The sequence below is a fragment of the Eretmochelys imbricata genome, chromosome 9, assembly GCF_965152235.1.
Source record: "Eretmochelys imbricata isolate rEreImb1 chromosome 9, rEreImb1.hap1, whole genome shotgun sequence".
Lineage (NCBI taxonomy): Eukaryota > Metazoa > Chordata > Testudines > Cheloniidae > Eretmochelys > Eretmochelys imbricata.
In genome coordinates, this window is record NC_135580.1 from 33467128 (window position 1) to 33485062 (window position 17935).

A 17935-nucleotide genomic window follows, 5' to 3' on the forward strand; every position below is an offset into this window, starting at 1 on the left:
AAGGCACAATATATTGCAAGAAATGCAGTTAATTATTCTAGAAAAATAAACCCTTTGTACACTCTGCTGGGATTTCAACATGTGGTTACAGAAAGTTTTATTTTGTATGAAGGTAGCCACTAGTTACAACATACTCTATTAAAAATGTCACATTCTTTGAATCTGTCAAGGTCACATTCACATATAGTTTTTGAGTCAGAGCTCAATTGTGTGCAGTACAATTCATGAAGTCCCCACGGAAACTGTGTGTTTCTAGTCTTTCCAGCCCTGCTGTCTCATCAAGTTCCATCTTCACGTTTTGTAACTCTACTTTGATTACAGCAGGCTAGTCTGTGATTGAAGATGTTGTAGAGTTGTTTGCCTCTTTGTAGATATGCTTTGTGATGTTCGTACATGGAAGAGAAATGTATATTTTATGGTTTCCTATCTGGGCCAGAAGTTCCAAGAATTCTGTTTATTGTTTTGCAACAGTAAATACTATCTGACTGTTCTGTATCTAATAAATTCTGAGAAGTGTATTATATTTTCAGATCTGTTTCCACGCTGGTAGGGAGACTGATCAAAAGAGTCTCAGATCTGTCAGTGAATTCTGCAGATTATGCAGTATAGACTTCTAGAATGATAGTGGGAATATATATATTTAATATTTTCAGAGAATACAAATGCTCAATACTTACAGCTAGGAAATGTATGTAATAACTACTTTAACAATACACTGTACCGTATACCACATGCTATAAATAGTTTTCCTGAAGTGTGTCTTTAGAGATGAAAATTTTACATTTGAAAATAGCCAAAAATGTACATATGCATATTTCTTAATTACATTTAATACCTGTCATAGATACAGTGATGACCTCCAATCCCTGACCGATCAGCACGCCGCACGTTGCAGTTTGGATCTTTTCAACCTAGGTCAAAATGAACTAGTTATATTGCCTCGGGATTACCTTATTTTAAGTTTTTACATCTTCCAGAACTAAACCCCTGTCATGGTGTGTTTTGAAGCTGGTAATGTTTGGAAACCAATTCTGGTCACCCTGTTCAAGAAAAATGAATTTAAACTGGAACAGGTGCAGAGAAGAGCGACTAGGATGATCAGAAAAATGGAGGTCCCATCTTATGAGAGGAGACTAGAAGAGGTTGGCTTATTTAGTCTTACAAAAGAAGACTGAGAGGGGATATGATTACTTTTTATAAATACCTTAAGGGAGTAAATACCAAGAAGGGTGAAGAGCAATTTAAGCAAAAGGACAATGCTGGCACAAGAATAAGTGGATATAAACTGACAATGAACAAATTCAGGCTGGAAAGTAAAAGAAGGTTTCTAATCAAAGGAGTGAGTTTCTGGAACAATATAAGTTGTGGGGGCAAACAATTTAATTAGTCTGAAGAAAGAGCTGGACAAATTTATGGCTGCGAGTGTATGATGGGGTTACTTGTGATGGTGGGGAAGGAGGGGCAAGGCTCACAAGCACAGGGGCTCACTCCCAGTTTGTCTTATGTTCTAAAGCTCATGCATCAGGGTTTCAGCCAGCCACCATCAGGGGTCAGGAAGGGATTTTACTTAGTAAGGAAGGAGTGAGTCCTTTTTCCTGGGGGGGAAGTGAATTTGTTTTGGTCTGCTTTTTGGTAGATTGTTTGCTGTTTGTATTTTGCATAGTCTGTTTGGGGGCTGTGTATTGTGACTGAGCTGGAGGCCTCCCAGATGAGTGTGCACTAGAGATTTTCTGTCTTTGATCACTGATGTTGGACAGATAACTGCCAAGCCTTAATGAGGGCAGGGCTGACCTAGACAAAAGGATTATAAGCCAGTGAACAGAGGACAGAAAGCAGGGGAGTTTGTGTGGGATTTTGTAGGAGGGAGTTTGGTGGATTTTTGTCCTTTCATTTTTAAGACTAGGGACTAGGAAGTGAAGACAATGATGGCTACTGAGGTAGCACTAGAGGTGACCTGAGGAAGAGAGGAGACAAAGAAGATGACTGGACACAGAAGCTGCAGGATGTATATTATTCTGACAGAAACTACTTATGTATGAAATGTCGCCTGAGAGAGCTCATGGAAGAGAAGATCTGAGGACTAGAGATGCATCCGGAGATAATGGTGGAGTTCAGATGGGGATTTAAAGACATCATGGGGGAAAGGGGAGAGGAGACTGCACATACAGCTCAGGATTTGCTGACCTTGCCAAACAAGTGGACCTAGAGGGCAGACTACTAGACGAGGAGCATGACCCATGATGACAAGGCAGAGGAAGAGACAGGCTAGTTGAGGAGAGAGAGAGAGAGTGGAGGGCTGCACTGGAGAACAACAAGGAGAAGCAGGCTGAAGATGGGGTGGCAAGGAAGGAAAGCAAGGAAATCAGTCCCAGTGGAAGAGATGATGGAGATATTAGGGATGGAGCCATAGTAAAGATAAGTATGATATAAAGGGGACAGCAAGGGACCACAGAAGTAAGAACAGCTGGGAGGGAACCTGATATTCGCACCAAAACTAGTAAGAACAGGCCTGTGTGACTGTGGGTTCCTTACTAACATGAATTGACAGGCCTGTCACCAGAGCAGATCCAAAGGACAGAAAGGTGTGCTATCTGCCAGAAGTAAGGACATGAGATGTAGACCTGTGGCTGAAAGGGATCCTGATGGGTGTGGGGGGAAATCCACTGGTTGTGTTTTATGACACTGCCACATTCCTGCAGGAAGGGCTCTAGGATGAGTGCACAAGGCTAGGGAAAGACTCCCAAAGAAGCAGAGGCTCAGAAGATTTTCTTTAGTGGAATGCTTCCAGTCCTTAGGGAGGGAAGGTGAAGGTGTGGTAAGATAATGAAGACAAACTCATAGCACCAATCCTTGCTGAAGGTTTTTGAACATTCAGGGAAAGAGAGGGCTCTTCTCAATTAATAGACTAATCCTGAGTACATGGGGTACTAACCTTCTGGGATCAAGGCTGGCGTGATTGATAAGAAGAGCTTTAAACTAGGAAATGCAGGGTGGGGGAAAGTTTGGGAGAGATTCCTGTAATCTCCATGCTTGGCATAGACTGCATAGCTAGGGGGCCGTCCGGGCCATGGACCAACCAATTTTAGGCAGCTGCATGGAAAATAGGGTCGTCACCTGGCTGTTTTTCAACTGGCCTGGCCAGTTTTTCTACTCTCTTGACAGTTGCTGGTCAAGAAATTTAATTTACTGGACTCTTTTTGTTTTTTGTTTTGCTGTGCGCATGTGCAGTGATCTTTTAGCTAGCAGCTGCACATGTCATGGCTGAGTGTGTGCATTTGATATAGTATCATATGGGGCTTAGTATAATAATTGTATAATGGCTAAGGGACTGGCTAAAGGGGAGATGACAAAGGATTGCACTGAAAGGATAACTATCTCTCTGGAGAGAGGTTACTAGTGGAGCTCTTCAAGGATCAGTCTTGGGATCAATCTCATTTAATATTTTCATTAATGACTGTGGCACAAAAATAGGAGTGTACTAATGAAATTTGCTGATGACACAAAGTCTGGAGACATTGTCAATACAGAAGAGGATTGAAATGTTATACAGGAAGAACTGAACAATCTTGAGGAATGGAATTATGGAAATGGAAATACATTTAATAGTATAAAGTACAAAGTCATGCACTTAGCTAATAAAAAGAATTTCTGAAACTAGGGACTCATCAGTTGGAAATAATGGAGTAGGAGAAAGACATGGGTGTTTTAGTTGATTACTGGATGACTAAGGCATCTATGTGGTATGGCCATAAAAAGGCCATGAAATCCTATGATCTTTCAGCCAAGGTATTTCCAGTAGAGAGAGAGAAGAATTCATGCCATGGTACAAGGCATTGATAAGACCTCATCTGGAATCTTTTGAATACTTCTGATCAATCATGTTTAAGAAAGATTAATTCAAACTAGAACAGGTGTAGAAAAGGGCTATTGCGGTGATCAGGGGAATAAGAAGCCTTATGAGAGGAGACTGAAAGAGCTTAGCTTGCTTAGCCTCACACAACAAAGACTGAGAGGGAATATGATTGGTCGCTATAAATACATTGGTGGGGTAAACACCAGGGAGGAAGAAGAGCTGTTTTACAATGCACAAAGTACAATGTGGGCACCAGAACAAATGGGTATAAACTGGCCATGAATAAATTTAGGCTAGAAATTAGAAGATTTCTAACCACCAGAAGAGTGATATTCTAGAATATCCTTCCAATAGGAGTAGTGCAAACAACAAATCTAATTGCTTTTAAGATGGAGCTTGATACATTTATGAATGGGATTACATCAGTGATTCTCAAACTTTTGTACTGGTGACCGCTTTCACATAGCAAGCCTCTGAGTACAACCCCCCCTTATAAATTAAAAACACTTTTTTATATATTTAACACCATTATAAATGCTGGAGGCGAAGCTGGGTTTGGAGTAGAGGCTGACAGCTTGCGAACCCCCCCCCATGTAATAACCTCGTGACCCCCTGAGGGGTCCCGACCCCCAGTTTGAGAACCCCTGGATTACATGGTCAGGGTTGCCAGTAGTAGCAGCAGACTGGGCTTGATGACCCATGAGATCCCTTTGAATCCTACGTTCCTAAATGATAAGAGCCAACACTGAATTATATTCAGGATTGCCAAAGTGAAATAAGTCAATTATGAACAATTATCATACCGGTAGGTGATACCACAAACCATAGTATCTGTCAAGAAAAGTCAGAATGTAGACAACATACTAACTTTAATTAAAGATCTCCACTTCAACGTTGTTTTGACTCTCTCCTAACTTCTCATTGAGGAGTCTCTTCTTCTCTGTTGCAACAGGCTCTAGTGTCTGCAGATCAGAAAACATCTGAGTACTTGACTTAGGTCTTTAACTATTTAGTAATCTTGGCTGAGACATGATATGTGTTGCATATTAATCGTTGCATAAGGGGATCTGTTCAGAGAGGGTTTTGGGGGGCAAGTGCATTGTGTGGTTTTATATTATTTGTCTGTTGCTACTAAAGGATGTGTCTCTACTGCAGTGGGAGCAAGCCTCCCGGCCTGGGTACACAGACTCATGGTAGCTGGGCTGGAGCTAATTGCTAAAAATAGCAGTGTGGACACTGGAGCTTGGGCTCTTAGGCTGACCCAAGCACCTAGACTTGAGAGTCTGTGCTCCAGCCCAGTGTTAAATAGATATGAGCTCATAGTCTAAATAATGGAAATTGCTTGTTGCAGTTTGAGGACTTAAAAAAAAAACAAACAAACCAAAAACACCAAAGAAACTTCCAATAGGTTTAAGTTTTGACATTTGGAATGTTCCAGAAAAATATTCCAGAAGGCTTTATTGTGCTTTAAGAATTGTAATTCTAATTAGCTGTACAAGAAATGAGTAACATACTATGTTGTATTATGTATCACCATAAGTATCTATTCAGACTAAACCAAAATCATAATACAATAGTAAACTAAATAGAAAATAGCCTTTGTTTATCAAGCATTTTCCTATCCCTAAATAAATAAGGCCCCAGTTCAGCAAAGGGTAATGCATGTAGAAGTTCCATTGAGTTCAGGGGACCTATTCACAGTGGCTACACCTACAGTTGTGGATAGGGGTGCAATTCCCAGTTTGCACAGACATACCCGTTCTAGCTCTGATCGAGTTAGCACACTATAAATAGTAGTGTGACTGTGTAACACAATGCAGAGTGGTGGCACGGGCTAGCTACCCCAGTTACAAATCTGCCTGGACCAAATTAGTATATACTTGGTGCGGCTATCATGTCCTGCTGGTCGCCACTGTGCTGTGCCTACCACAGCTCAAAGAGAGCTAGTGCGAGAGTCTTCACAAGCTGGGAATCATATCCCTAGGTCCCTTCCAACCCTGATATTCTATGATTCTATGAAGTGTAGACATAGCCAGTGCATAAAGTTAAGCATGTACATAGCAGATTGGTTCCTAAACAGGGAACTAAGTCATATTTATTAGCATTTTTGTCATAGTTCCATTAAAAAGCATGATTACAATGCCACCAAAGCACTTCAGAATTTGGAAATCAATACTAGGGTTGTATTTGCCTTCCAGGCAAAATGCAGATGAGGTTGAATTGATTTTAGTATCAAGCACTAGGCATAATAAAGGTCAGTGATGCAGCAATTTTTTGAAGTTCAATAAATGATAACAATTTCATAACCTTTTGTGACTTTTTTCTTAATGAAACAACAGATTGTAAAGAAAAGAGAATTCAGGTGAGTTTATTATTCAGGAATAAATGGATAAAATGTTAAGCCTGACTTTTAAAATACTTTGATTACAAGGATTCTTTGAGATGCACTCACAAGGTGTAGAAACCAAAATTAGCTAGATATTAACTGTTAATATCCTGGACAAATCTTATTGAATTAAGATAAACTTTATTGAATTAAATTAAACTTTATTGGATTAGGTTTAATACCTGAGGGTCCATTGTATTAAAATGCAGTTGTGTATGTGTTATGGAGTTATAGTAGGAGGGAGGTGCTCATGTAATTCCTCCGTTATCGGCCCTTTGAACCTATCCTCCTGGAGAGGTGCATATATACTAGTTCAAAACGGATTCTCCAGGGACCAACAGACAAAGAAGAGGTTTTTGGATGAATAGCCTCATTTTAAACTGGGTCAGGGCCTTCTTCCTTATCCGTCAAACAGACAGGACCTCTTATCCAATCGTGAGAGAAGGATTGGAAGGACTTGGCTTACTGGGGCCCATAAAACTGGTTACTAGTTCTGAACGGAGACTGTTATGAACTTTTTTCAGAGTAACAGCCGTGTTAGTCTGTATTCGCAAAAAGAAAAGGAGTCCTTGTGGCACCTTAGAGACTAACCAATTTATTTGAGCATAAGCTTTCGTGAGCTACAGCTCACTTCATCAGATGCATACCGTGGAAACTGCAGCAGACTTTATATATACACAGAGAATATGAAACAATACCTCCTCCCACCCCACTGTCCTGCTGGTAATAGCTTATCTAAAGTAATCTTCAGGTTAGGCCATTTCCAGCACAAATCCAGGTTTTCTCACCCTCCACCCCCCCACACAAATTCACTCTCCTGCTGGTGATAGCCCATCCAAAGTGACAACTCTTTACACAATGTGCATGATAATGAAGTTAGGCCATTTCCTGCACAAATCCAGGTTCTCTCACTCCCTCACCCCCCTCCAAAAACCCACCCCTATACACACACAAACTCACTCTCCTGCTGGTAATAGCTCATCCAAACTGACCATTCTCCAAGTTTAAATCCAAGTTAAACCAGAACATCTGGGGGGGGGGGGTAGGAAAAAACAAGAGGAAATAGGCTACCTTGCATAATGACTTAGCCACTCCCAGTCTCTATTTAAGCCTAAATTAATAGTGTCCAATTTGCAAATGAATTCCAATTCAGCAGTTTCTCGCTGGAGTCTGGATTTGAAGTTTTTTTGTTTTAAGATAGCGACCTTCATGTCTGTGATTGCGTGACCAGAGAGATTGAAGTGTTCTCCGACTGGTTTATGAATGTTATAATTCTTGACATCTGATTTGTGTCCATTTATTCTTTTACGTAGAGACTGTCCAGTTTGACCAATGTACATGGCAGAGGGGCATTGCTGGCACATGATGGCATAAATCACATTGGTGGATGTGCAGGTGAACGAGCCTCTGATAGTGTGGCTGATGTTATTAGGCCCTGTGATGGTGTCCCCTGAATAGATATGTGGGCACAATTGGCAACGGGCTTTGTTGCAAGGATAAGTTCCTGGGTTAGTGGTTCTGTTGTGTGGTATGTGGTTGTTGGTGAGTATTTGCTTCAGGTTTCGGGGCTGTCTGTAGGCAAGGACTGGCCTATCTCCCAAGATTTGTGAGAGTGTTGGGTCATCCTTTAGGATAGGTTGTAGATCCTTAATAATGCGTTGGAGGGGTTTTAGTTGGGGGCTGAAGGTGACGGCTAGTGGCGTTCTGTTATTTTCTTTGTTAGGCCTGTCCTGTAGTAGGTAACTTCTGGGAACTCTTCTGGCTCTATCAATCTGTTTCTTTACTTCCGCAGGTGGGTATTGTAGTTGTAAGAAAGCTTGACAGAGATCTTGTAGGTGTTTGTCTCTGTCTGAGGGGTTGGAGCAAATGCGGTTGTATCGCAGAGCTTGGCTGTAGACGATGGATTGTGTGGTGTGGTCAGGGTGAAAGCTGGAGGCATGCAGGTAGGAATAGCGGTGAGTAGGTTTCCGGTATAGGGTGGTGTTTATGTGACCATGTGGTATGTAGATTGTAATGGATTTTTTACCTTCAGTCCTTTTGGTACGATGTCCATCTGTTTGCATTTGGAAAGGAAGATGATGTCTGTCTGTATCTGTGCAAGTTTTTTCATGCAGTTGATAGATTTCCACTCCATACGGCTAAATGCAGTGCCTTGCATAATGACAGGTTTCAGAGTAACAGCCGTGTTAGTCTGTATTCGCAAAATCCCACCACCAACCTCAGCCTGGTCCAGTCCACACAAGAGATCCACTTCCTGGACACTACAGTGCTAATAAACAATGGTCACATAAACACCACCCTATACCGGAAACCTACTGACCGCTATTCCTACCTGCATGCCTCCAGCTTTCACCCTGACCACACCACACGATCCATCGTCTACAGCCAAGCTCTGCGATACAACCGCATTTGCTCCAACCCCTCAGACAGAGACAAACACCTACAAGATCTCTGTCAAGCTTTCTTACAACTACAATACCCACCTGCGGAAGTAAAGAAACAGATTGATAGAGCCAGAAGAGTTCCCAGAAGTTACCTACTACAGGACAGGCCTAACAAAGAAAATAACAGAACGCCACTAGCCGTCACCTTCAGCCCCCAACTAAAACCCCTCCAACGCATTATTAAGGATCTACAACCTATCCTAAAGGATGACCCAACACTCTCACAAATCTTGGGAGATAGGCCAGTCCTTGCCTACAGACAGCCCCGAAACCTGAAGCAAATACTCACCAACAACCACATACCACACAACAGAACCACTAACCCAGGAACTTATCCTTGCAACAAAGCCCGTTGCCAATTGTGCCCACATATCTATTCAGGGGACACCATCACAGGGCCTAATAACATCAGCCACACTATCAGAGGCTCGTTCACCTGCACATCCACCAATGTGATTTATGCCATCATGTGCCAGCAATGCCCCTCTGCCATGTACATTGGTCAAACTGGACAGTCTCTACGTAAAAGAATAAATGGACACAAATCAGATGTCAAGAATTATAACATTCATAAACCAGTCGGAGAACACTTCAATCTCTCTGGTCACGCAATCACAGACATGAAGGTCGCTATCTTAAAACAAAAAAACTTCAAATCCAGACTCCAGCGAGAAACTGCTGAATTGGAATTCATTTGCAAATTGGACACTATTAATTTAGGCTTAAATAGAGACTGGGAGTGGCTAAGTCATTATGCAAGGTAGCCTATTTCCTCTTGTTTTTTCCTACCCCCCCCCCCAGATGTTCTGGTTTAACTTGGATTTAAACTTGGAGAATGGTCAGTTTGGATGAGCTATTACCAGCAGGAGAGTGAGTTTGTGTGTGTATGGGGGTGGGTTTTTGGAGGGGGGTGAGGGAGTGAGAGAACCTGGATTTGTGCAGGAAATGGCCTAACTTCATTATCATGCACATTGTGTAAAGAGTTGTCACTTTGGATGGGCTATCACCAGCAGGAGAGTGAATTTGTGTGGGGGGGTGGAGGGTGAGAAAACCTGGATTTGTGCTGGAAATGGCCTAACCTGAAGAATACTTTAGATAAGCTATTACCAGCAGGACAGTGGGGTGGGAGGAGGTATTGTTTCATATTCTCTGTGTATATATAAAGTCTGCTGCAGTTTCCACGGTATGCATCTGATGAAGTGAGCTGTAGCTCACGAAAGCTCATGCTCAAATAAATTGGTTAGTCTCTAAGGTGCCACAAGTACTCCTTTTCTTGTTATGAACTTGTGACCATAGAAAAGACTCCCTTTGTAAGGCATTGAAGGACTGCTCCTGCCAGAGTCCATGTTAGAATCGGGATGATCTCTTGATCTCTGGTAAGCTTACTAGCATGCATGTAGGTTCTTTCATTGTTTATAATGATTTCTCTGTAGTGCTAGGACTAAAATAAGCTTGCACTGAAAGAGCTGTGTGGTATCTAGAACTGAGGGCAGTCAGACTGTTAACTATCTCTGAAGATAAAGCAAGTAGCCTGTCTCTGCTGGGAATACCACAGTGAAGGCAGGAAACTGTGCAGCCTGGAAATTCCCCAGTCAGAAGGGAATGAGACGTGGGTCTCCACCCAAGAATGGCAATGGCTGGGGAGCTGGACAGCTGAGAGTGGGTGCCCTTGCTGGATCACTGAGTTGTCCTGAACTCTGACAGCCCCTATTTGAGTCATCTGCAAGAATTGAAATAGGACCTTTAATCTTCCATTTCTTTATGTGCTGCCATGGTACATGTGATACTGGTTCAAAATAGCTCTGTGTATCTCCTGCATTATCTGGTGCTCTCAAAAATCAAGGGAGACTAAAGGGAAGATGTGTTCTATTAAGATTATATTAATTTTCCTGTGACTTGTGTAATATCACCAAATCTCTTCTCTGCCACATCATGGCTCTGGGCTTTAGATATAAACACTATTTCCAGAGGCAACTTGGCTCAGACATCTTTGAACAGGGTAAAATTCTTCAGTGGGCCCCTTTTTTAACATAACAAAACAAAATAACTTATCTTAAAAAATATCCTTAAGGACTCCCCAGACCCAAATAAAATTATGCTTAACCATCCATTGTCAAAAGACATTCAAGGGAGTTTCAGGTAATTTTGCCACAACTACAACTTCTAGCCATACCAGAACCACAGCTCTCTTAAACTCTTTCAGTACACTGGGGTGAGGAAATCCTTCCACAACATCAACTAGAGAGTGAAGCCCTATTAGTTCAGACCCACGTTTTTTTAGTGCCCAGGTTGGGTTCAGAACTTTCTTTTTAATGTGATCTGTTACTACTTCCAGCAAGTATCAAGATTCATAAACAAGGCTTCTCGTAGTCTTTCAAGAACCACTCCATCTTGAAACTTTTGTCTCCTCTTCCTTTAAGACTGAATGAAAAGATAAGGCTTTCTGAACTGTGTAGTGAACAACCTTTTCTCTGGAGCAGTTCTCAATGTTTTACATTCAGCAACCTAATGTTACAGCAGAGAAACATTTCGGGACTCCTCTCCCACCTAGTCATAAAGTATAGGGGTGTGGTAGCAACCTCCATGTTGAGAATTTATGCCTTAGATCCATGATTCCAGTTGCATAAAAAGAGAGTGGGTTCCATGTGCTTCTTGGCGATTTAAATAGTTCTGGATGATCTTGTCTGACTCTGGATTTGTCTGTCTTCATGTGCAAAACTGATTTCATGATGGAGGACGTAGCTCTACTGATCCAAGAACTGTAGCTCTCTCCCCAGTGCATCCCTACTGCCATGAATGTCTATGCTTTGTAATCAGGAATGACCATTATCTGATTCAGGAAATGCCCTTCAGTCTATCACCTGTTCCTTGGGTGTTCTGAAGTTAAAGGCCACCCTAATGGTCATCTTGAGAAAAGAGAGTATCTAGATCTACTACTGACAAGACGATATACTTGTGAAGACGCAATCATGCAACGTGATAGCTTGCCTCGCTGACTGAACCATCCAGTACTTGGAAGAACATTGATAATACCTTGGAGGAAATCCAAGATTTTATTCGTGGAACCTAAAAAAGGGTGCAGAGTCTCAAAATTCTGTATCTGTAGGTGGAATAAATCATATTCTAATTGAGATAATTTTGAAAGTATAGTTGCTGACTCCACCAAGGTTACAGTTGTTTTCTGAACAGAAAAACAGAGCCATCTGTAATGGAATTTGCCTGGCAGATACTTATTTTCATTCACAAAACACTACAAAACTGACATGATTTCTTCATCTGATGCCACCTTTGGACATGGAGTTCTTCAGTCTCCCCCGGTGCTCTTCAGTAAAGACCCTCTCTTAAAATATTTGCTCAGTACTATTAGGTTTGATATTATGATGTTGCTACTCTGGACACTTTCACTTTTCCTTCCCCATTGTTAGAAGTTTTTTTTCTGCTTGTTGCTTCCCAGCAGTTCCAACTCTGTGAAGTAATGGAGGAGTTTCCATGAGATGGTTAGAGAGCAAGAGAATTGGTTTCCTTACCTGTAATTCTATCTTCTCTGAATGGGAATTCCCTGCTCTGTTTCACCCTGGGTGGTATTCAGCAATTTCAGTATGGCTGAATGGAGAGGGTAAGATCCTTATCTTCTGGGTCTTACAAACCTGCTTTTATTTCTTGCTTCCCCAGCCCCATTTTTCCCATGCAGAATACAGTTCGGCATCTAATCGGTTTGATTTTTTTCTAGGGGTCTCCCTCCCACCCCCAGCATTCTTTTTAGCTTTGGCAGTATGGCCTGGGGGAGAAAGGTCATGCAATTTAATCCTGTGCCTTTAGAGGGTGCTGCTAGGCAGATTGCACTGGTAGGGGAGAAAAGAGGAACCTCTTGCCTGCATAGAGACATGGAAAAGATGGAAAACCCAGCAGTTCCAAGCCTGATGGAACAGTGGATTTGCATTCACAGAAGATAAATTGCAAGTAAGGAAACTAATTTTATTGAATTAAAAATTAATTAATGTGTAATCCCTTGGAAGGAGATTTGGCAGGGTTAGCATTTACAGAAGCAATCCTGGTAATGTATTCATCTTGGCTGTTGCTGTCCTGCTGGAGGGATATAGTTTTTTTGTGAAATAACTGTCATATCACTTTTAAAATGGTACAGCTTTGGGATATAACATTTTTCTCAAGCTAATAATTTTTACAGTATTTGCATTCACCCAATGCCCTTAAAATAAGTTTTGTCAGAAGTCTAAAACTTTCATTTCCTAAAGCACTGGCTTTTATTACCTTGCCCTTCCAACTGAATGGTATATGTCAATGAGGCTTTTATCTTCCTGAGTCAGTTCAGATGTGTTATGTGAACTCACACTTGCAACTGCATTCTAGACAGTAATTTCCCCCACTGTGGTTTGGCAGCAAGACCAGGTGGATCTCATTGCCTCCACCTGAAGGGTAGAAAGAAAAGAAAAGCTAGGGAGAAAGACAAGAATAGAGAATCCTTAAGAGCAGCCAGCTCAGGAGGAAACTCAGACATAGGCTTATGTTGTCACTTGTGAATAAAGAAGAGATGCTGAGTTCTGAACAATAATCATTTGTGTGTATGTAATGTACTGAGAGTGTTTACAAAAGTATGCAAACTCACTGCAAACCACAGTGGGGTGTTGTGAAAGCTGTGATGTCACCAGCATGGTGCATGCTGGGGTATCATAACAGATAGCCCTCAGGGAAGGATGGACATTTTGGGACTAAAAGTACAAAGGAAAAGTGAATTTTCACTTGTTAATATGTTCTGAGTCTGGCTAGTGGGGGAACTCATCATGTATTGTTAAAGGCAATGAAATGTTCATTGTGTTTCCAGGCCACCTTTAAGACTTAGAGAGCAAGGACTAGATGCTCTGAAACTACAAATAGCAAAAGCCCTCTGTTGTAATCCTCCCAAAGACTCCATGGTTTTTTTCCCTGGCAAGCACACAGTGGAGCTCCTCCCTACCCCACATAGGGCCCTTGGGAAAGGACAATGGTTAAAATATTTGAAGCAGAAATGTGATTTTTGGTTTGTCATCTCTATCTCGTTAAAAAAGGAGCTCAGTATCCATTGATTTAGACCCAAACTGTTTGGGTCCATTCATATTTATGCCAGTTTATAGGTGAGCAGAAGAATACCTGTGTCCTCATATCTGCATGATGGACATATAATCATTCTAAATACTGCATAACATATTGAAGAGCATATCTTTGTAAGCAGTTCTTGAGGGTGCTTCAGGGCTTTGTCTGGCTGGTGAAAGATTATGCTTTTTTCCTAATGACTATTTTTAAAGTGGTGGTGTGTGCCTTAAGGAGCTGCCTTGCTCAGTTAAAGGCTGTGTGCTGTTTCTAGTGCTACAGGGAAATCTTGGAAAAACATGATACTGCAGTTGTGTTCAGTGGATCTTTTTCCAGTTTCAGCAGGCATAACTGCTTGTCTGCCCTCATGGGCGTGGAACTGGAACATGTAGGTCATGATCTCTCAATGTCTGCATTTTTAGGAGAAAGCATATCACATGTCCTTTCAATTTTACCTTCAGAGACTCCTCAGATGAGACTACAAATTTGGTTGATAAAGGAAATAGCGTTGATGTAATATACCTAGACTTCTGTAAGGTATTTGATTTGGTACTGCATGACATTTTGATTAAAAGCTAGAATGATATAAAATTAACATAGCACACATTAAATGGATTAAAAGGTGTTGTAACTGATTGGTTCTTGGCGCTTCTCTGTTGAACATTCTTATTAATAACCTGGAAGAAAACATAAATCATTGATAAAGTTTGCAGATCACACAAATTGGAGGACTGGTAAATAACAAAGGGGACAGGTCACTGATACAGAGCAATCTGGATTGCCTGGTAAATTGGGCAAACAAATATACATTTTTAAAATGCCTCAATGTAAATGTATACATCTAGGAACAAAGAAGGTAAGGCATACTTACAGGATGGGGGCTTTGTCCTGAGAAGCAGTGACTGAAAAAGATTTGGGGCTCATGGTGGATAATCAGCTGAACATGAGCTCCCAGTGCGATGCTGTGGCCAAAAGGGTTAATGCGATCCTTAAATGAATAAATAAATAGGGGAATCTTGAATAGGACAAGAGAGTTTATTTTACTTCTGTATTTGGAACTGGTGTGACTGCTGCTGGAATACTGTGTCCAGTTCTGGTTTCCGTAGTTCAAGAAGGATGTTGCTAAATTGGAGAGGGCTCAGAGAAGAGCTATGTGACTGATTAAAGGATTAGAAAATGTGCCTTATAATGATAAACTCTAGGAGCTCAATCTATTTAGCTTAACAAAGAGAACAATAAGGGGTGGCCTGATTACTGTTTATAAGTACCTACCTGGGGAACAAATATTTAATAAAGGCAATCTAGCAAAGAAAGGTATAACATGATCCAATGGTTGGAAGTTGAAGGTAGACGATTTAGACTGGAGAAAAGGTATACATTTTTAATAGTGAGAGTAATTAACCACTGGAACAGTTTACCAAGGGTCATTGTAGATTCTCCATTACTGAAAATTTTAAAATCAAGATTGGATTTTTTTCTCAAAGATGTGCTCCAGAAATTATTTTGGGATATTCTATGGCCTGTGTTATACAGGAAGTCAGACTAGATGATCACAGTGATCCCTTCTGGAATCTATGAATCTGAAAATCCCTTATTTAAATATTTTGCTGCAATCCCTGTTTTCGCTATCTTCTTCCAGCTATTGTAGCTTCTCTTGCAGAGCCAGTGATCTATTTGCATGTTCTGGTTTAGTTTTCTCTGTTAGTACTGGTCTAGTGTACTGGTCTAGCAAATCCTGATTTTCAGCTCTTTCAACTTAGTAGAAAACTCTCCCAGGACCAAATACAGACATGACTGGAAACTGTAATGTATTTCTCCCATTGCTATGGAAAGGTTCTGTGTAATTTCTCCTGTAATTCTGGCTGCCAAACCATGATTTTCTCTTTCACTGGTATTTGTCTGAGGACACACTGTTGCTGGCAGCATTTTGTTTCTTATCTGTGCTGGGAGGCCCTTCTGTTTTTGTGCTGATCTAAATTCCAGATTTTTTAAAACTGAAATATCAGTTTTCTGCCACTGTAAAATTCTATTTTGGTTCAGTGTCCTTCTGTTTTAGATGTCCTTCGGTTTATCAGATCAGTGGGTAATGGAGCCAGAGTGAAATGTAAATGGAGCTGCTAGTTAGGTCAGCATCACACGACACCTTCCTCTCCAGGTATAACTGTAAAAGCCCTGCATACCCTTGCTGCTTTGCCTTGCATTAAAACATTTTGTGTTTATGTTGCCTTTCCTTTGAAGCTTTAATTTAAGAGAGTGTTCCTGTTTGATTGCATGTTGGTTTCCACTCTCAGTATATTATTTTTTGTGCTGCCCCTTGTGCAATTGTACTGTCCAGTTTATTTCTTTCTGTCTTGTCTGTCTTGTCTGTCTTTCCACTTGTCCTCCCAGTCTATAAAAAGGGAAATAAGGGTAACCCAGGGAATTACAGACCAGTTATCTTAGCTTCACGACCTGGAAAGATAATAGAACAATAAATTTGCAAACACCTGGAAGGTGCTAAGTAACAGCATGGATTTGTCAAGATCAAATCATATCAAACCAACCTAATACCTTTCTTTAACAGATAACAAGCCTTGTGGATAGGAGGAAGTGGTAGATGTGGTCTATCCTGACTAAAGTAAGGCTTTTGATACTGTCTCACATGACCTTCTCAAAAGCAAACTAGGGAAATGGGTGCATAACTGGTTAGAAAACTGTTCCCAGAAAGTAGTTATCAGTCATTCACAGTCAAGCTTGGAAGGGCATAATGGGTGGGGTCCCGCAGGGATCAGTTCTGAATCTGGTTCTGTTCAATATCTTCATCAGTGATTTATATAATGGCATAGAAAATACACTTATATGCGGAAGATACCAAGCTGGGAGGGTTTGCAAGTGCTTTGGAAGATAGGATTAAAATTCAAAATGATCTGGACAAACTGGAGAAATGGTCTGAAATAAATTGGATGAAATTCAATAAGGACAAATGCAAAGTACTCCATTTAGGAAGGAACAATCAGTTGCATGCATACAAAATTGGAAATGACTGCCTAGGAAAGGGATCTGGGGATCATAGTGGATCACAAGCTATATATGAATCAACAGTTTAACACTGTTGCAAAAAAGCAAACATCATTCTGTGATGTATTAGCAGGAGTGTTGTAAGCAAGACATGAGAAGTAATTCTTCTGCTCTACTCCGTGCTCATTAGGCCTCAGCTTGAGTATTGTGTCCAGTTCTGGGCACCACATTTCACCACTCCAGAGAAGAGCAACAAAAACGATTAAAGGTCTAGAAAACATGACCTATCATGGAAAATTGAAAATATTGCTGTTTGTTTGGTCTGGAAAAGAGAAGACCGAGAAGGGACATGATAACTGTTTACAAGTACATAAAAGGTTGTTACAAGGAGGAAGGAGAAAATTTGTTCTCCTTAACCTGTGAGGGTAGGACAAGAAACAATGGGCTTAAATTGCAGCAAGGAGATTTAGGTTGGACATTAGGAAAAGCTTCCTAACTGTCAGGGTGGTTAAGCACTGGAATAAATAGCCTAAGGAGGTTGTGGAATCTCCATCATTGGAGATTTTTAAGAGCGGATTAGACAAACACCTGTCAGGGATCAACATTTCTCAAACTGGGGTCCATGAACCCCTGGGGTTCCCCTAGGGGACTCCAGGTGGTCCGCGGGCCCCTCTGAGAAACTCCTCCCCCTCCCTTCCAGGCGCACCTCCAGTACACTGGGGAACAGGCTTACCTCTCCTGGCTCCCCACCACTCCCGGAAGCGGCAGGCATGTGCCTGTGGCCCTTGGGGCGGGAGGCCAGAGTGTCTCCGTGCACTGTCCCTGCCCGAGCACCGACTCCGCTGTTCCCATTAGCCGGGAACTGCAGCCAATGGGAGCTGTGGGGGTAGTGCCTGTGGGCAGGGGCAGTGCGCAGAGACACCTTGCCCACCCCGGCCTAGGAGCCGCAGCCAGACGGATGTGCCAGTCACTTTCAGGAGCGTCCCGAGGTGAGCACTGCAACCCTTGTCCCCTCCTGCACTCCAACCCCCTGCTCCAGCCCAGAGCCCGCATCCCTTCCCACACCTAAACTGCCTCCCAGAGCCCGCACCCCATCCTGAACCCCAACCCCCGAGCCAGCCTGGTGAAAGTGAGTGAGGATGGGGGAGAGAGAGCAAAGGAAGGAAGGGG

General features: G+C 41.8%; 1 protein-coding gene across 1 annotated transcript in view; it reads left to right on the forward strand.

Annotated features, from left to right (window-relative positions):
• DNER (delta/notch like EGF repeat containing) overlaps positions 1 to 17935 on the forward strand; it is a 277010-nt gene that overhangs the window by 126205 nt on the left and 132870 nt on the right. The gene's annotated exons all lie outside the window — the stretch shown is intronic.